Source organism: Amblyomma maculatum, chromosome 1, assembly GCF_055883805.1.
Source record: "Amblyomma maculatum isolate TAMU_Amacu chromosome 1, ASM5588380v1, whole genome shotgun sequence".
Taxonomy (NCBI): domain Eukaryota; kingdom Metazoa; phylum Arthropoda; class Arachnida; order Ixodida; family Ixodidae; genus Amblyomma; species Amblyomma maculatum.
Window position 1 is genome coordinate 435,015,500 of NC_139344.1, and position 21,183 is coordinate 435,036,682.

General features: G+C 44.4%; 1 pseudogene; it reads right to left on the reverse strand.

Annotated features, from left to right (window-relative positions):
- Positions 1-6,112, reverse strand: part of LOC146209441 (lipase member M-like) — an 83,520-nt pseudogene extending 77,408 nt beyond the window's left edge.
- Between the last annotated feature and the right edge of the window lie 15,071 nt (positions 6,113-21,183).

Genomic DNA, 21,183 nt, shown 5'->3' on the forward strand with positions numbered 1-21,183 from the left:
TATCGTTCTAAGCAGGAGTTGTCGACAGAAATGTCACCTTCAATTCGTCGTGACGTCACAGTGTGCGAATTTCAAACGAGGCCAATTGCACTTTGGCTAGTAACCGTGGAACCAATTATAGGGATTGCATAGTGATGCACCAAAGTGAGTCTATAAGTTCCGGTAATTAACAAAATGGCATAATTAACCCACTGAGGTTATTTATTAGTCAATTATTGTCCTACAAGTGTACGTAGTCAAGCGAGGCTGTATTTACAATTGAGCCAAGTGATAGTCATTTACACTAATTCGCTTATTAGCATAGTAGAGATTAGTAGAGCCATATATAACAATTAGCGCAAGTTTACCCTTGCTGAATAGGAACTAAGATTTACTAATAACTATGCCTTGTACTGGTAATTGACTGAAGTATAATACACTAATTAGCTAATTATTATACTTTTGCTAATTAGGCAACTGGTGAAAGTTAATGCTTAGAGGATTGGCACTTTGAGTTGCCGGTAATTACGTCTTACTATCGAATGGCACCCGTCTCTAATTACGCTTAGCGGGCCGGAACGCACTGTGTAGGGGTAGAGTGGTGATCTCATAGGCTGGGAACGTGCCGCGCCAAACACATGGCTGGGTCTTGCAAAATTAACAGTGGGAGTGGTGCAATGGGCGAAAATAAAGCTGTCGCCGTCGCTGACATCGTCAGTTCGCATTGCAGCGGCCACCTTTGAGGATGCCTCGAGCTGCGCTCTCGCCCAACACGAAGCGCGCTAAAGCGGCGAAGCGCAAGCTGCAGTCTTGGGAGGCCGATCTTGTACGCCAAGGAATGCAGCCTTCGAATCACGTCGTCGACGGCGACAGGTATACAGCCAAATAAAGCACTAGTCAATCACAAATAGTCTCGCAGTCGATGGCTAACAGTGTGCCAGGAAAAAGCTTCCACCTTGAAGCACTTCAGTGAGCCAAAGTGCCCCCTGAATTTCTCTTGGAGAAGGCTTTTCCCGCTTTGTTCTGCAGGCGCGAAGGCAATTTCTAATATTTGCCAAAGTACGTCCTGCACGGTACTCTTCACGCTTCAGAACTTTGCATAGATGATAAAAATAGAACATTTTTGGTGAATTTCCTGACACCGTTAAAACATTGTAGAGCAGTCGCCTCTTTATCAAACATCAACAAAACATCGACTGCACCGCATGGCAATGCGCTTCCGTTTTCAATAATTTTCACTAACGACCGTAGCTTTTTTCCTATGCGTGAGTACATATCAAACATCATCTTGTCATCCAGGAGCAACACACTTACAAGCCCCGCCGGGGTGGTGCAGTGGTAAGACGCCCGACTATTGAGCCGGAGTACCCGGGATCGAACCCGGCCTCGGCGGCTGCGTTTCGATGGAGGCGAAACGAAGTGGCGTCCCTGTGCTGTACGATGTCAGTGCACGTTAAAGAACCCCATGTGGTCGAAATTTCCGGAGCCCTCCACTACGGCGTCTCTCATAGCCTTAGTCGCTCTGGGACGTTAAACCCCACAAACCAAACCAAACCAAACCAACACACTTATACTAACGAAAACTTGGCTAAGTAGTGAGGTAATGGGCACTGAAGTCCTGACCCGATTTACCTGATCACCATAAATATCGAAATGATCGAAATTGCTTGGGAGGGGGGGGGGATTCATGTGCAATTAATGTTGATATATCATACTGTGTTCTTGAAATAAAATTATTGTCTCGTTTCCCTGAATTTGGACTGCCGGCGTTGGAGTTACAGACCTCCGCGGACTAGTCCAGACTTCCCGCGTCATTTAAATAGTACCTTCAATAAACGTCTTTCCAAATACTCACGTCTTTCTTTTTTGCGATTTTAACTACCCCGACATTAGTTTGCAGACTACAACTAGCTCCGCAACAACATATACCATGCTGAGGTAAATAACTTCGCTGAAATGTTTTTAAATTTCAACCTACCCAATTAGAATCGCAGTCACCGGCCAACGAATGCCACACGAGGATCAGCAAACACACTTAAGCCGATACTACCCAATAGCCCCAAAAAACTATCATTTGTCAGTTATCTTCCCGAAATGGATCACCAAGATATACATTACCGATTATCATTTCTCTACTGAAAAGCATAGATTTCAAAAAACAATATGTCTTAACGATAAAGGCAACTATATCGCAGTATGTGTTGAGCTTAAACAGTACTAGTGCATTGAGCTCGTCGTAAGCTGTTCTTTCATTTGTTAGAATTCAGAGAGCTCGTTGTTAACTGTTCGTCGTTCGTGTGTCCGTATTACATATAGCTCGTCGTCAACCGTTAGGTCGTTTCCCAGTTGCAATTTTATAGGTAAGGATCTTAGCGCCTTCTTTTTTTCAGTAGCTTTTTAAAAGGTTCCTTACTGCCGGCTATTGCTCAATATTTGGCCACTCAACCTACATCCTAATTTTTTAAAATGGATTGAAGAATTCCTAACCAATCGTCCTCAGTCAGTCAAATGCCACCAGATTAAAGCCCTTCCAGTTACTTTAGGTGTCTTGCAAGAGTCTGTCCTTGGTTCCCTTTATTCTTAAGGTATATGTTTTCTAACAATAAAAAGACTTAACCATGTATGTTTTCTGCAGTATAAGAATGTTCCCAGATGATCCAGGTAGAACGAAAGGAAGAAGATGGTTTGCACGGTATTAAAAAGAACTCAACAAGGGTAAATGGGGTATGCCTCATTTCGCAGATGAGCCAACGTTTCGACAAGTGGACGTGTCTTTCGACAAGTTCACTTGTCGAAACGTTGGCTTATCTGCGAACTGAGGCGTACCCCATTTACCCTTGTTCAGTTCTTTTTCATTCCCAGAAGATAGTGTGGTTTACCGTACCATTAACAGTCGTGATGATCAACGCACCTTTCAGGCAAACCTTAAGGAAATAAATTGATGAAATTATTAGTTTATGTCCCTTAATCCTACTAAATGTAACCTCGTCTTTTTCTCGTCGTAATAATCCCTACCGCTCCTATTACTCGATTTCTAATACACCAATTGAGCTAATGGAATCCTAAGTATATCTTGGTGCCAACATTTCTCCTGATCTCTAGTAGTATCTATATTAGTAATATTGTTTAACCATCAAATAATACATCAGGCGTTCTTATGCGTCGTCTCCGCCTTTCGCCAACTCAGGTAAATTTGCTCGCGTACAGTCACTTCTAACATTGAAATTAGAGTATCCATCTGCCATCTGTAGCCCATATTAAGCATATCTAAACACAGCATCGGAATCTTTTCAAAATCGTGCTGACTTATTCATGCCTCATACTCGTACGACACCAGTGTTTCAACTTTGAAGGCGAAACCCTAATTGCAATTTTATTTAGCCGCTGAATAGATAGCCTCGCTTTTTTCAGAGGTTTCGTTGCTCTTCGATGAATAAAGCAAGGTATATCACAGCCATAGTGCGCATATCACACCGGACAAGTCATCCTACGCAAATTGCATCCCCTCAATCGCCGACTAGTACTGTTTCTGCTCCGATGTTTTTGCGAGCAGCTACAGCCAGGAACGGCCTTCCCTTTGACGTCATCGCGATCGCTTCGCCATCTGTTTTTCTAGCGTAGCGAACAGATTTTTTCAAAATTTGTAACCGTCGCTGTTTGTTCGCTTTTCAAGTAGATACCCATCCCATATGCAGAACCCCCTGATTGGGAGCCTTTATGAAATAAACTGAACTGAAACAGTAGCCACTTAAGTTATCCGATGTTTTCACTACTTCCCCTACCCTTGTACGCGTCTTTCCTTTTCCACTATAACACCAATAACTCGAGTTTTTGTCTGAACTACATTATTCTCCTCTACGTCATATTAAAAAAAGAAATGTGTTGAGTGGCATATCCATTTTATTTTACGAAGGCATGGCCACAAAAGCAGACCAAAAGCAACACAAAATGGAGAAATGTGTTCAAAGGTTTGCTTACACTTAAACGAAAAAGCGGAATCCTTGCCTTTACACCTGATAAGTTCGTCTATACCACAAAAATCAATGGTAGGTACTTCATTTCGCAGGGCATGTATGACAGTCGCGCAATACCTAAGCATAAACGATTTAGATTTTTGTACACAGGAGCCTTTTTAGGCATACGAGGCTTTCTCGTATTTTAATGCGAACTAAACTTTTACAGCCCATGGACAAAGAAATAGAATAATAACCCCAAAGTGAACCACAGCTTCTATGAAAAAAAAAAAATTGTCCCCCTGTAGAAATATTCCTAATCAGGACCTTTTGCAAAGCCTGTCCCTTTTTAAGAAATGTGTATGTGCGCCACACCTGCCTAATTACAGACTAACCATCTACCCAGTATTAGTGTTTTTTTCTGGTACTACCGCTTTTATTTTTCTTGCAGGCTACAGGATCCCTGGTTCCAGGCTGACAAATACATATTGAAGATTTTTATATTTTTTTATATTTTTTCACTCGTTGACCTACTTTCTTCTTACCCATCCTTCCCGTCCACACTCCTTCACCTACTTTCTTCTCACCCACTTTCTCCCCTCCCGAGCTTTTCTTCTTCGGAAGCAAAAGTGTATTTAAACTTCATCCAGTGATCAGCGCTTTTCTCAGACTAATTCATGTCCCCTTGTTGAAACCTTGGCTCGACCTGCGAACTGAGGGTTCCCCCCTTTACCCTTTTTTAATGCTCCTTCATACAGTTTTGCCTTTGATTCTCTACGTGATTCTAGAGAATACAACCTAATTCTTTCCTAGAGATTTAGGAAGACTAACATCACCACACTTAAGAATTACTACGAATATGTAGAATGGTAAATATCCTTGATTTCAACCAAACCACAAATATTTCTCCTCAGAATTTAAATTTGGAAGACGGTACTGGGTGGAGGGCTAGTTGGTGCATGTTCCTTTGAAAAGATGTAGCGCCAAAACGGGAAACGCTCAGAAAGAGACAGACTGGACAAGATCATTCGAAGATGATTTTTTATGAAGCGATAAGCAAAATATACATGTGAGTATGTGAGACAGACAGGACAGGATTATTCGAAGATGGTTTTTATCAAGCGACAAACAAATTATACATGTTAGTGTGTAAGTCAGAATGCCCCTCCCGGACGGAACCACACTGTCTGCTTAAGAGGGATGAAAACTTTATGCACATAGAGTGGTGAAACAAAATCTCAAAACAGCAGCACTAAACAAAGTGGCGAAATAAATGACAGACTAAGAATTAAAATTTTGCTATTATCTAAAAAAATAATCACGCTACAAGAGACGGATTAACAAGTAGAACTGGAGCCGTCACAGGCCAGTTTTTCACTGTTGAAAAAAATAAAAGCAGGCCAGACTGCCTTGATGGCTGGTTTGCCCCTATTTCGCTCTTCGTAAGAAACCAGTTTTGCCTAAGAGTACAGAGAAGGCATTCCGCAAGCTCTAGCAAAGCCGCAGTAAAGGTAATTACGACCTTGATCCTGATCAGAAGACAAGACAGGGCACGTTTACTGGCGTCAGTACCCCTGAGTAGTGTGGCTTCACAAAACTGCGTGTGGACCTTGTGCGTAGTGCCCACCCCTAAATGCCGACAAAAGTCTTTTGTGTGCTACTGATGATAAAAAAAAATATCTCTATTCTAATATGCGCGAAACATGACTGCGATGCCACTTTTATTCTTGGAATAAGTCTGCAATCTTTAAATGACTCATGTAGGGTTCTGAGAAGTAACAAATAGAACCTCTCTATTCCCTTGTGCCTTCTCGTCCCTTCTTTCTACCTGCGCTGTTTTGAAGTCATGATTAACCAACTAGTCCAACCAGCTTCAATCTTCAATTCAAACAAGTTACAATTTCTTTACGGAATGTGCAAATAAATGACTGCAGAAATCATGCTTTGTACGTGTCCCATGTTTGCAGGCGATATTCATGATTGATGTACCAGGTTTTCACCGAGTCCTCCAGGGCAAAGTAGACATATCGCATCTTCGCGTTCGCATCCCAGGCATTAAAGGTTGCCACCTGGTTGAACTGGCCCAGCCACTGCTCGGCGTCTTCATGGGGAAGACCATGAAAGCGAGGGGGGTCTCGCTGGTGAATCAGGACATTGGCAGCTACCTCTTGTGTGTTCATAGTTACAGTCTGTGTGCTTGTAGACCGTAGATCAGGAAGTGGACTGAATTCAGGAGATAGGCTACGTAATGGCCGCTGCTCTTGTGAACAGGTGTTTCCACCCTGGGAATGCGTCCTTGGCTGCAGTTGCGGCTTGAAAGCGCGTACGGTACATGAAAGATCACCCAGCACCTCCACCAGATTCAAAGTTAGCAAAGAGGCGTGTGAAGGCCGCAGAGCCGGTAACACAGAGATCCCGGTGTTGGCTTAGACCAGGGACAATCGATCAGAGCTCAAGACGGGAACTTCGCCGTCTGCTGCTTCTCTTACTTGTCTTCTTCACACTGGCATCGATATAACGCTCTAAGAAGTACACTAAGGAGCAAATAATACGGCAGATAAGGTTACGCGCTTTCAGAGTACCTTCATGACTTTTATGAAGGAATGAAAATTCGCATATTTGTCATTAATTCAGGATGTATGCGATGTCAGCATCCTTTCTCCATTTCTAGCTTTATAGACTCTTTTTTTCCACTCATTTTTTGAGTATAGATATATTTGCCAAGTAACCTAGCTTACCTAATGCTTTTACTGCCTTTAAACAGACGCACGTCGTTACCACATAAATGGCACAACAAACATAAAACAAAATTTAAAATATTCAGTTTTTTGCAAGGACGTAAAAAGCATGCACTGCAGTTGTGGCTCCTCAGGATGCCTATGTTTTAAGAGCTTTATTTAAAAGAATAAAGAGACTCAAAGAAATCATGAGCCTATAAGGGGCAGCAGTCCACAGCGATGTCTATCCGTAGTGTGCCCAGTAAGCACTAATCTTTTCTTGTTGCTTTTGTTTTCACTCTAAAAGTAAACTAAAAAAAGGAAATAAGCTGAAAAGGGGTAGCTACCCAGTGGCTCTCTTTCAGCGTCCCTGAATCATCAGGAAGTGCTTCACATAGAACCGCACTTCAAGTGCGATTTATACTTTGGACCTTCACCCTACGGTAAAAGCTATGAGCGATCCGCTTTCGGCTGTATCAAACTGGGTGCAATGCAAAGTTTATTTGACCTTTAAGTTGTTTTGTTCACACTTAAAATGCATCGAGCTTCCCCTCAATCCCAACAGTACACATTAAAAGTTCTTTATAGTCTACAAAGGCTGTATACGTGACAAAGAAATGAGCATCCCACAATACAGATCATAGCCGCAAGTGAAAACGTACTCTCGAGCCAAGTCGCAATGGCACAATCTAATTTCCGCTCAACTAAACGGAAATAAATCCAACGCGTATGTAATATAGACAACAATAAAAAACGGCCGTGCGCCAGTGCATGTTATTAGCTAGTTCTTAAAAGCAAGATTAGCATTAAGCCTAGATTATGCCTCACTTCTTCACTGCGCATTCACCTAGAGTACATGAAGTCGCTGTTAGGGAATTCGCCCTGTCATGGTGGGTGAGTACGGTCGGCGATTAGACCGGAGTACCTGGATTCAAACCTGAACGTCCTGGGCTGTGTTTAGATAGAAGCAAAACGTAAACGCGTCCGCTTTGCTGTTGGGCGTCAATGCGCGATAAAGATCTTCAGGCGGTTGAAATTACTCCGCAGCAGTCTACAACGGAACCTCTCCACTTTTGTCCAAGCTTCCTCCCTTCCCTTAATGTGCGCATAAGGAATCCATGAAAAAAGTGCGCTATATGCTGAGTATTTCCTTCCTTATAACCAATTTACTTTTTAGACTGTAAAAAGCTACAATTTAATCATTTCGACTTATTTACAGGATTGTGATTAAGAGCTAAGTGTTAATTTTATCAATTTCAACATGCATCCACCCAATTGCAACTGGCACACAGAGAGCCAATTCCATGAAAAACGTGTGGCCTAATCTACGCTATGCGCAAACTAACGCATTAACGCGATAGGATGAAAGGCCCGTTGAGGATAAAAACCAGGTTTGTTGTGAAGGAAAACCTACAGGCAATAAGTGGCAGGTAAGTTGTTGAGGTGATGATTAGGGGGCGGGTTGTGAGACGTCACGAGACCACGTGACACGCAAGAGCTGTCAACTAAGGCTCTTTATTTGAGATGCGCGGTGAGATATGAATGGAATATTGCAGAACCCTTGGCCAATGAGCAAGACAGGCTACTCCAAGGTCATGCCGGTATGTCTGCATGCCTATAAGCGGACCTTTGCAGGTGTCGGGTGGCTTTCCACGTGTATGGGCATCTTACTAATGCACTCTAATGAGTGCATCTAATTGAAATCCTCGCCACTTTTTGGCATCACGGTGCGTGCTTACGCATTCTTATTATGTCTGTTGAACGCGCGTGGGTGCTGATGGTGAAAAATTTAATATAAAACAAAACTGAGCGTGTGTGCAGCGTCGTTCACACAACGGCGCTCCGTCTTGATTGCGCTTTCTTTCGCTCTCTGCAGGCCGTTGGTCTCAATGCTTGTACAGAGCCGATAAGGAGGTCCTTGCGAATTCATTTACAATCAAAAACTGGCTGTGTAAGAGTCATTCACCACCCAGTGAATTCTACCGCGTCTAGTTGTTTGCTGCTACCACGGAGTAAAATGAAATCTTACTCCGTAATTCAGAGCGAAATGTCCGCTGGACAGGCCGCCATTGGAAACTGACCCTGGCAACGTTTAATGCTAGAACCCTAGCTAGTGAAGCTAGCTTAGCAGTGCTGTTAGAGGAACTAGAGGGCATGAAATGGGATGTCACAGGGCTTAGTGAGGTTAGGAGGCCGAATGAGGCATATACTGTACTGAAAGATGGGCATGTACTGTGTTATCGAGGCTTACCAGAAAGGTGAAAACTAGGAGTAGGTTTCCTTGTCAATAAGTATACAGTGGGTAATATAGATGAATTCTATAGTATTAATGAGAGGGTTGCAGGCATCGTAATTCGGCTTAATAAGCCGTATAAACTGAAAGTTGTACATGCCTATGCACCTACATGTAGTTATGATGACCAGGCAGTTGAAAGCGTCTACGAAGATGTAGAATAGGCAATGCGAAAAGTAAAGACGCAGTATACTGTACTAATGGGCGATTTCAATGCCAATGTAGGGAAAAAACAAGCAGGAGACAAGGTAGTAGGTGACTATGGCATTGGTTCTAGGAATAGCAGGGGGGAGTTACTAGTTGAGTTTGCAGAGCGCAATAACTTACGAATCATGAATACCTTCTTCAGCAAACGGAAGAATCGGAAATGGACATGGAAACGTCCTAACGGAGAGACTAAAAATGAAATCGACTTCATAATGTGTTCAACCCCCGCCATTATGCAAGATGTAGAGGTAATCGGGAAAGTGCGATGCAGTGACCACAGGATGGTGAGGTCCCGAATTAGCCTAAATCTGAAGAAGGAACGCAACAGATTAGTAAGAAAGAAACCCATCAACGAATTAGCGGTGAGGGGGAGGGCAGAAGAGTTCAGGATCTCGCTACAGAATAGGTTTTCAGCTCTAACTGAGGATGGCGACATTACCCTAGAGGGAAGGAACAATAATTTCAGAGATACCATTACTGAGTGCGCGGTAGAAGTAGGCGGTAGGATAGTTAGAGACGATACCGGTAAGCTGTCTAAGGAGACGAAAGATTTGATTAAGAAACGCCAGAGTATGAAAGCTTCCAATCCAACAGACCAGATCGAATTGGCCGAGATATCAAAGCTAATCAATAAGCGCAAGGTGGCTGATATTAGGAAGTATAACATGGAGAAAATTGAGCATGCTGTAAAGAACGGGGGAAGCCTTAAAGCGGTAAAGAAGAAACTGGGCATAGGCAAAAACCAGATGTATGCGATAAGGGACAAGGCGGGCAACGTCATCACTAATATGGAAAAGATAGTCAACGTAGCCGAGGAGTTCTATACAGATCTCTACAGTAGCCAAAGTAGTCAGGACCGTAATGAGATTGGCGGTAGGGAAAAACAGTCAGACGTTCCACCAGTGACGAAGGACGAGGTCAAGAAAGCACTAGAAACTATGAAAAGGGGGAAATCAGCTGGAGAGGATCAGATAACTACAGATTTGCTAAAAGGACGGGGGGGATATCGTGCTAGAAAACCTGGCCACCCTGTATACGCAGTGCCTGGTGTCATCGACGGTACCGGAGACCATGGAAGAATGCAAACATTATCCTCATTCACAAGAAAGGGGACTCTAAGGAACTTAAAAATTACAGACCAATCAGCTTACTGTCTGTTACGTATAAGGTATTTACTAAGGTAATCGCTAATAGAATCAGGACAACCTTGGACTGCAATCAAGCAAAGGATCAAGCAGTGTTTCGGAAACGGTACTCTACTATCGATCATATCCATACCATCAATCAGGTGATAGAAAAATGCTCGGAATATAACCAGCCCTTATACATAGCATTCATTGATTACGAAAAAGCATTTGACTCAGTTGAAACCTCGGCGGTGATGCAGGCATTGCGAAATCAGGGGGTAGACGAGCCATACGTGAAAGTGCTGGAAGATATATATAGCGGCTGCACAGCAACCATAGTTCTGCATAAAGAAAGTAACAAAATTCCCATAAAGAGAGGTGTTAGGCAAGGAGACACAATCTCCCCAGTACTATTCACAGCTTGTTTAGAGGAAGTATTCAGAGACTTGGAATGGGAGCAGTTAGGGATAAGGGTAGATGAAGAATACCTCAGTAATCTGCAATTTGCTGATGACATTGCCTTGCTAAGCAACTCGGGGGATGAACTGCAAATAATGATTGATGACCTAGACAGGAAAAGTAGAAAGGTAGACTTGAAAATCAATATGCAGAAGACTAAGGTAATGTTCAACAGCCTCGGGAAGGAACAGCAGTTTACATTAGGTAGCGAAATACTGGAAGTAGTAGGCGGATATGTCTACTTAGGACAGGTAGTAACCGCAGATCCGGTCCACGAAAAGGAAATAACAAGAAGAATAAGACTGGGATGGAGCGCATTTGGCAAGCACTCGCAGATTATGAGTAGCAGCTTACCGGTATCGCTCAAGAGGAAAGTATACAACAGTTGCATCTTGCCTGTACTCACCTATGGGGTTGAAACGTGGAGGCTAACCAAGAGAGTTCTACTTAAGTTGAGGACAACCCAGAGGGCTATGGAACGAAAAATGGTAGGGGTAACATTAAGAGATAGAAAGCGTGCAGAGTGGGTCAGAGAAATAACTCAAGTTACCGACATTCTAGTAGAAATTAAGAAGAAGAAATGGACATGGGCAAGACATGTAGTGCGAAGAGAGGATAACCGATGGTCGCTGAGGGTAACAAACTGGATTCCAAGGGAAGGAAAGCGTAGCAGGGGGCGGCAGAAAGTTAGGTGGGCGGATGAGATTAAGAAGTTCGCAGGGGTCAAGTGGATGCAGCTAGCACAGAACCGGGTTAAGTGGAGAAATATGGGAGAGGTCTTCGCCCTGCAGTGGGTATAATCAGGCTGATGATGATGATGATTATTTTGGTTCCATCAAAATCTGTGTGCATTTTTCGTTGTATATAAACACTCAATAATGTCCGAGTGTGTAGTTTCATTCTTATAGCGCAGCTTTTAAGCGCCAGTTTGACGAAACAGTAGCGTCGCCATTGGTGCCAGCCGTTGGAGATGTAACCGAGCGACAAAGAGTCAAAATCACGAACTGCGACGAAGACAAATACAATCTACGAAAGACAAGACGAAGACCAGCGTTGGCTCATCTGCGAACTGAGGCGTACCCCATTTACCCTTGTTCATTTCTTCTTCATACTGAACTACGAGTGAGTCACGAACAATAAAGCATTTCTCAGAGGTAGAGAAATATGAGCCCCGAGGAGCTCTGCATCGCTCGCTCGTGGCTCTTCTTTTACATGCTCTGAGAATTTTTTTTTTGGCTCGTGAGAATTATGCAGGGCTTTCTAGCTCTACAAAGGTACATATATTGAAGCATCCCTCAATTTTATTCTGTGATTATATCACAAAAACGCTAAAATCTTCACTGAAATTTTGCATAACGGAGTATTGTAATCACCCTTCATTTTTTATAAATGTTTTAGTAGGTGGTAGTTGTATCTGCGACTATAATCTGAGATGTTTTAACACCTGGTACCATATTTTGAGTGGACGAGCTACACCTGTCGGGTTCCTGGGGGAAAAAAACTCGGACTGAGTTGTGTGCAACCTCGTTCCCATCTATTCCCTTTGATATTAAAAAATAAAAGCCCTCTATATAAAATTAGGGGAGGCGTTGCCCTTAGCGACAAGGTATCCACATCAACTGTTTGACCCAGCGTAGGGTCATCAGTTTGGGCGTCGATGCCCAAAGTGGGGCAATCGCACCCTTAATTAAGCTTCGATAAGCTGTGGTCTTTGCTTATGCATTGCGAGGCGGGATGTCTGCCTCGAAAGCTATGGCTATTTCTGCTATTTCTGTGTCGCGTCTGACTCCTGTACGTGCATCGACATCTGCCTCTTGAGCACAACCGTCAATGGGGTCAATGTGATTAAGACTCGTTATATCGACCTAGACACTTTACCCTCTTTACCTGCGCCCATATGTGTACAAAACCCTATTACTTGCATGCTTCAGCGATATTTGTCGCTGAGAGGAGAATAAAAAGCAAGAGCACAGGTCTGTCATATGGTTCCGGCTAGGCAACTATGCTGCCTTGCACTGATCGAGGAGTATTGCACAGCGATGCGCGAGAGGAACGTTGATAGGATGCAGATTATTTAGTTACAATTCTTATATCATGCGATAGTGGGGTGGACAAACTTTCTGTGGCTGTGCGTTTGTGGCCCTGCTGTTGCAGCTGTACATGTGTCGCAATCCGCGAACCAAATGTCAAATGGCGACGGTTTAACCGTGGCCTGCGCGATCAGCTCCGGTAGAACCACGCACCGATTAGATGCGTGCCAAATCATGATGGAGGGTTTAACAACAGATACAGATGTGACAAGCAGCCTCAACCAGAAATAGGGGAGCCAAAGACTCTTCCAACCCGGGTGGGTCTGGGCGAATCATGTGATAGCTTCGCAGTCGAGATGTTATTTTCCCTGAGTGCGAAAGGGCTTAGTAAGAAAAAGAGAAATAAAGTCATTAAATGCATTTCCGCAATAAAATGTTGTACTTCATGATTTGAGTTACTAGCCTGCACTATTCTACTAGATAAGCACATATCATGGTCCCCTGGCAAATGCGGGCGTACCAGCCGCTTCAACTTGGAAATTTTTGCGGCGATACAGCAATGCCACTCTCAGCTCAGGAGCACCCAACAAACAAGAGCAATAGCGAGACGCACCAAATGGAAAATTTTTTCTGCGCATTGTTACGAACATTTCAACCATCGCTGCAAATTAAATCAGCCACGAGCTATCATGCCAGCTATCTCAGCCAGCTGTGGTTGCGTTGCGATAACACCATTGTTCGAAATGGTGTTATCCTGCTTTATCCACGACGCAGTGGATGAAAATGACACTGAAACTAAGGTACAGACAACTGTGCCTACCTTTCAATGACCATTTTGACTGCGTAGTGCACTCTACTTTTGGCCCAATCTATAGCATAATAATAATAATAAAGGAACTACGAAATGCCTATAATGATGTGAAGTAAAGTTGTCGAGACATAGGTACTTCCTCCCAAATATATTCATTGCAGGAATATTTCAGGTAGATTCATTAAAACCGGCGATATTGGCAAATAAAAATGGCGCTCCTCCTCTCCTGTTTCTACTTAACACTCCGAGAGATGAGAAAAACAAACAAAGAAACACGTTGGGAACTCCGCCACGCCTCTGAAAACGTCATCGGGTGACGCATGGCTCGCAGACTTCCGGTTGTCGCGCCCATTTTCCCGAGCGCCGTCCACGCATTCATCGATCTCTGCCTTTCCCTTCCCGTCAGCGCTTGCATAACTTTCAACCTTGTCTCGCGTTTTTTCGCGGCCACCGGCCTCTTTAATTTCATCACCTTTCAAAACTATGTCGATAGCAGCTCGAACGACCCGGGTCGTTGCGACCGCATGCCTGCAGGTGGCTAGGCTGCTGCCGACACCGGCGGCCGCCGAGGAGAAGCACTTCCCTTCATATACCTGATCCATTAAGCGCAAATTATTGCACACTCCTGCCGAGTACGGCATTCTACAAGGATCCTTCTTTCGCACTGTCGGTCAGTCTCCCGTGTCTTTAGCTTTGGTAGCGTCTTTTGCGGTTTGACCAACGGCGGCCTATCTCCTCGCGGAGTTGACGCGATTGCAACGCCTTTGAATGGATGCTGGCCGACAAGCGTGCGAGTTACAAGCGTGCAAATATGTCTTCGTCGTTTGTAGCCAGAAGAAGCACTTACACGGTGGTCAGCGAGAGGCATCTCTTGTTGTGCATAACGAATTGAATGTACCGTCTTTGCCAGAAGTAACTAAGCTGCATGTTCCTCTTCTCAGTCGGGTAGCAGACATTTCGTACCACTTCTGAAGCTGTCAATCTGTGCGAATTAAAGACGAGCTCTTGTCCTTACTTCTTAACAAGTTTTGATCGCCTGTGAATTCATGTTGGCTTTACAGAGTACAAGAGAAACGGAAACCATGCAGGACTTGGTTACTCGTGCGCTTTTCGCACACAGGGGCCGACGTGCACTATCAGTAAGACGCCACCACTTTCTCGGTTAACGTCACGAACCAAAGCGCCAAGCTCAGGGGTTCACGCATGCCGTGCATGTAGCACTCGAGCAGACGACTTTCGCAGCTACTGGATGTGTGTCCGGTTGAAGTAGTGGCCGTCGTGGATGTAAACGGTAGCTTGTCGCTCTCTGTAGTTGTGGCATATGATCTCCCGGCAGAATAGTTCCAAATCTCACTACAACGCGAGGGCCTAGCAGCCCGCGAATTTCAAAAAATGCTGGTTTTAATAACTAACAATACATCGGTGGCTTTGTTTGAAGCAGTTGTTTGGGCGAATCCTTGGAAGCATTCGTTCTACATGCTCAAGGTGTTTTCTGCGGCCAGTCTAGCCACTTCTAGTACTTTTAACTTACTTTCAATAAGTCACTAGTGCATCTTTCTTTGTAAATGTACACGTCCACACATTACGCTTCTCGGTGAAGTTTCTTTTTCTCTCACTGTTCTGGTGGTGAAGAAACAGAGGCCGTCTCGTCCACTGCAGTGCGCGATAACTTTAAACAAAGTTTGCTGAAGATTTGCTTGTTAGCAACGAAAAGTGTAAAATGCTTATTCAAACTAGAGCATTTTAGACCGTGACCTCTTCACCTCGCAATACAAGTCACAAAGTTGTCCACCTGTGCGTTTCATTCTGAGCGGAGAGACGCCGCAATGGGGGGCTTCAGACATTTTAAACTCTTGGGGCTTTTTAACGAACACTGACCACGTGAATATGCGAAGGATTTAACTACTCAGCGGTTGCTTGGTTACTCAGATTAACCATAGATGAGAATGCGACCGACTACATCAACGTTTCGGCACAGGCGTATGACATGTATGTAGTCATGCTTACAACAGCTTAAGCGTGAGATACGCTTTGTGAAGCTGTATCCCGCTTTAATGGAGACACATCTTAATTCTTTCCTTAATTTCAGTGAGTACAAATACGGGTGAGTTGTTTCTAGAAAACGCAGTAGGAATCGTGTAGCCGGGAGGCCGATGAATACTCCATCATGTCCAAGCTTGATTCTGTTACACTGACCAATGAGGCTCCTGCTTTGATCGATGCTCGCATCGCGTCCGAACAGGATTTTATCGTATATGCCAGCGGTTCACCAGTTTTTAATGCAGCATGCACGTCTACTATATGTGATCATTGGGCAATGCGTCCGAAGGACTCGCCACGAGATGGGGATGGTGCTGAGGAAAAAAATAGCTGCTCGAGACCCTTAGCGATATCTTCCCCCCCCCCCCCTCCATGTTGTGAGTGATTGGTATTCGGCAGAAGCCTGTGACTCTCCTATGATTGGTACTTTCTGGATATATATGGTTCATTTTTTGCAAACAAAGGTGGTGGTGTGATCGGCAGCAACGCGGGCAGTGTGCTAAGCGACATTGCCTTCGAGAGAAACACACGCATACAGAAATTTCGTATCGTGCTTGTCTCTTCTGCGAATATAAACTAGATTTGCTAAAAGCTGCTTAAGCCACGCCGTGGTGGTGCAGTGGTTACGGCGTTAGACTCTTGTCGCCAAGAATGCGGGATCGAATCCCGGCCGTGGCGGCCACGTCTTGATTTAGGTGAAAAGCAAAGTTCCCGTGCACTGTGTGATGTGAGTACACGTTAAAGAACCCCAGCGGGTCGAAAGTTCGCGAGTCCTCTTCCATGAAATCTCATAACCGTAGTCGTTTGAGGCGCTAAACCCCGCAAGCCGAACCAACCGGACCAACCAAACTAACAGTTCCTTGAAAGATTATTGCTCGCTAGCAGCACAGTAGGGGCGAATTCGGCAGCGTTCTAATGGTTCGAGCGTGATAGAGCTATAATCGCAGCGGTTTCGGGCACATGGAACGCACTGTAACGACGTATTTCTTGAATCCGCGCCAGCTTCATTTTTTTAAAACAAAAAGTCCTGCCTTGAAGCTACATTATCAGACACACCTTAGACTAACCATCATCATGACTTTAAATAACATGCCTATTAACACCTGAACCTTCGGAGCGATTTAGAACTTAATTATACAATGTTGACTAATTTAAATATAAGGAATACAAAAAATTCCTGCGAGTACGTTTACAAGAACGCTAACTGCATTCATCCGCCCTCAACTTCATAAAAAGATTACTTTTATTTGTTTAAATCTTTCTTCATCTTAGCTGGAACGCCCTGTATATTTTAGATCATAATAAAAAATTGAATGCAGTAGTGGCAAGGATGATGTAAGAAGCGCTCACGTATGAACAAGAAACAAAACGTGCGCAGACAGCTATTGTCACTGGGATCAACTAGGTAGGGATAATGCATGATGAAGGGGCGCTCAGCGAACTGTGATGGCCACTTTTTCAAACGCTAAAAGTATGTTATCAAGAACAAGGAAATACATATAATACTCACGCGCATAAGAAATGCAATTCAAGTTTCTTGTTCCAGAATACCAACGTGCCCCTTTTGTAATAATATTTCTGCTTACTTTTAGCTACCTCTTTCGGTAATATAGTATCCGCTGGGCCGGTAGCCTAGATTCTCCGTGAAACTTTGTTCAGGAATGTCACGCGGAACATAAAATTTCTATCTTCGATCGAGCCTTTTTAGACGAATGTGTCGGGCGTCTGGCTGGAACCAGTAAGCTGCTGTAGGTGTCTCGTTCTGTTGTTACGCGGTAGTCTATGAAACTTTTGCTACTTCCACCTTGCCAGAGGCGCATATTAAAACTGCAGAAGTTAAAGTGGCAATGAATAGCTCATATCTCTGTGCAGCGGCCGACTACCACACATGTATTTACGCTATGTATCAATCTACGTTTAGAGCCACCTGACTCTTGAGGACTTTTCGAAAGGTCAAAGCTCAATTAAGATGAACTAGTATTAGACGAATTCGAACTACACATTACGAAACGTTGACGATGTGCTGGTTCTAAGTACTCATAATTGAGCAATGCTACATTTTGCCATTTTTCACCGCATTGCAAGAATGTATTTGTTTTGGAACAGCTCTCCAAACTGGTTATGAAACTAAATGCTTCTGAGTTGCTGAAATCGGAAGAAACAAGCTGCATCCATCAGCGCCACCCCAATGACAAAAACAAAGCGCAAAGAATAAACGTGACGCACGAAAGTAATTTCTGAATGAGAAGGGTGATAATCTGGAGGGAACCGCCACGTGCCTTGCTATTTCCTGCCACCCATGGTCTGGCGGGGCGCAGTCATTAGCAGTAATCTTCCCATCAATCTGTCTCTCTCTCATGCCCTATCGCTTCCTACAAATGCACTCTTTCCACTCTTTTCTTGCCCGCCTTGCTGCCACCTTCACTCGACGAGCGCCGGAGGTCACGGGAAACACTCATAGACGGTGACGTCATTCTGTTGCGGAGCCACATCGATCACGGGATATAGAATTGCGCAGTTTCTTCAGCAACCGTAGTCTAGTCAGCTCACCGTTCAACGGCGGGTGTCGCACTATATGCGGATGCGCCGATGATTTCGATCGCATTGTATTGCTAAAAGCTGACAGGGAAAAGCACGGATTACCAAGGAACTCTGGTGAAGACAGGTGGTCCTGCACTTACGGCATTGCTTTTAATGTATGTATACTCACATGTTGTTTTGCATATTCTTTCTTAAACTGTGATGCCCTTCTCACGCTCTTTCCAATTGTTCATATTATCTACATGATTACTGATTTAACATTGACCCGCTGCAAACATTTCTGTTGGCCTCCCTAATTTTAAGGCTTATAGTTACTTCAGAAACGATAGTTATCTATTCATTATGCTTAAAGAGTAGAGACACTAAATTTTTCTGTTCTATCTTTGTGGTGTAATTAGTACATAGGTATCCTGTAAGTATAGGACACGGCGTGAAAGCACCAAATCGCAGTACACAGTTTATTGTCGTGTGATTATTACGTTTACCAGCTTTGGTTTCGGTTTGTAGTTGCCAGGTTTTTATTTTTCGTCAATAAACAGAAGCCTAACACGAGCAATCCTGAAGTATGTCGTTGTTGCCCTCCAACAGATGTCGCCAACCTGCTCTCCTGCAATTGGGTGATGCTGCATTTTATCGCGAAAACTTGGTTTTAGTGGCAACGATACTGGGAGTCGCTCGCTTCGCTACGATTTCGCACTCATTCCTACTCTATACAAGGAGCTAGAAAAGATTACTTAGAAGAAGGGCCTTTCGTTCAATGTAAAGCTGTTTTGACGACAAAGGAGCGCACGTAAATGCTCCCGGGACTATGGTTCACATCGCACTGAGGCACTGCTCTTGTGCCCCGTTTTGAGCGCCGCTTTCATGCGTGTGAATCTCGCAATCGGGGAGAGAAACATTCGCAGCTTTTGCCGAATAAAAATGGCCTCCGAGCGTAGTTTTCGCTACGAAGAACTGAAATCGATAATGACTCACATGGCAAGAAGAGCAAACCACGAAGCGCCGAGGGGACGTACGAGGTCCGTCGAGGAAGGCTGAAACGGCTGGCAACAGCCGCGGCGACTTGTGAAGTGGAAATTAGGCTGATAGAGTACGGTCACAGAACACTTGATTTATCGAGCTTATTTCATTCTGCGGTGGGCTTCCTTTCTAAACCAGTGACGGAAGATGGACCAATATAGCGTACAGGCGTTCCAGAGTGCCGCCCTACAGCGAAACCGACTAGGCCTAGCGACGAGTACCTCTGGCAGGTAGTGAGTAGTGCTGTTCGTCTCCTAGCGCTTCCGCGGCAGGCGCTGTTGCCGAAAGCTTTGCACCTAATTGTGCAGGCATGCTGCTTTTGCACCAGTACTAAGCAGGGCATCCTTTTCACAGCATTCATCTTTGTTTGGTACGAACATAAAGTGCTACATCAATCCAAGCCGTGCTACGCATACACTGCTGCGCCGCCCGAACCCTACGGTCTCATCTACGATGGCCGAATACAACATCGTCTACCGACAATCAGCGTGCCGTCGGCGGTAGCATTCACACGTTTTAGTGAATTAAAATGACGTCAGGTATAGTTAAGGAAATAGTGAGCTGAAATCGACGAATGCTTCATCGCAGGATATAAGCATTGCCAAGTGACAGCCGTCAGTTATGACATTGAACCTAACTTCTCCAAAAGCACTTCTCGTACCGTACATTACGATATCGCAGTGTGGTGTCCACGCCTGGACCTGCTTGTGCATTAGGTAACAGGCGACTGAGTGTGGCGCACCAGTCCAACCAGAACGTTCCGCGTACCTGTGACTTCGTTGCCTGCACGGCATGCAATGAAGAAAATACAATCAGCTGCATAAACCCGGTATGCACAGTGAAGTGCCGCAGTGTCTTCAATTCACTGCGCCACTCTGCTGCGATGCTATGAGCCATACTCAGCTCATCATTTAAATTTAAAGGGTATATCGGTTTTCTGCAGCTCTTTGTATTTTGTTTATTGAAAGATGGATGATGGGCTACCACTGGATATGATCATGTTGTTGGGCCTGCACAGTACCTGGCGATCCAGAATGGCTTTCAGGCATGCAGACGTTGATGCGAGGAAAATACGGCAGTATTTTCGCGAAGCCGTTGCGAGTGTTATTGAAGTTCTCAAGACACAAGACGAAGTGCCTGATTGGCTTCAGAGAATGGAAGTGTTGCTGCAAATGACTGATTTGTAATGGATCACGCAGCCAAATCGCGTGGTTTTATCTCATGTTGTGTATTTGTCGCATAATGTTCTCTGTCTGCCTGCCTGCCTGCCTGCCTGCCTGCCTGTGTGTGTGTGTGTGTGTGTGTGTGTGTGTGTGTGTGTGCGCGTGCGTGCGTGCGTGTGTGTGTGTGTGTGTGTGTGTGTGTGTGTGTGTGTGTGTGTGTGTGTGTGTGTGTGTGTGTGTGTGTGTGTGTGTGTGTGTGTGTGTGTGTGTGTGTGTGTGTGTGTGTGTGTGTGTGTGTGTGTGTGTGTGTGTGTGTGTGTGTTTGTGTGTGTGTGTGTGTGATGTTCGTTATGTGTAAAATATGATAATAAATTAGGCAATACCGAAAAAAAAGCAGAGTGGCGCAGTGTAATCGTGCTGGGCCTATAACGCAGATGTCCGTGGATCGAAACCACGTTCTGCTACTTTCTTTTATATTTTTTGCACCTACTTCCCACGACTGCAAAACTAGCGTCCCACTCCACACATGTGCGGCTGTAGCAGGCATACAGATAAACAGAATGTGCTCTCTATACTTTTACCAGCGCACGGGGAAATCCCGAAGAAAACCTCTTGCCGCTGAAGCTATTGATGACTAGAACAACCAGATTGGGATGCAGCGCGTTTGTTGAGCACTCAGAGATTATGACTAGCAACTTGCCAGTCTCCCTCAAGAGGAACGTATATAGCTCCTCCATCTCACCTTTGTGCCAGAAAGTTTGAGGCTAAGGAAAGGAATTTTTTTAATTGATGACCGCGCCGAGAGCTATAGAAAGAAGAGGAGTATAGGAACCTTTAAAAACA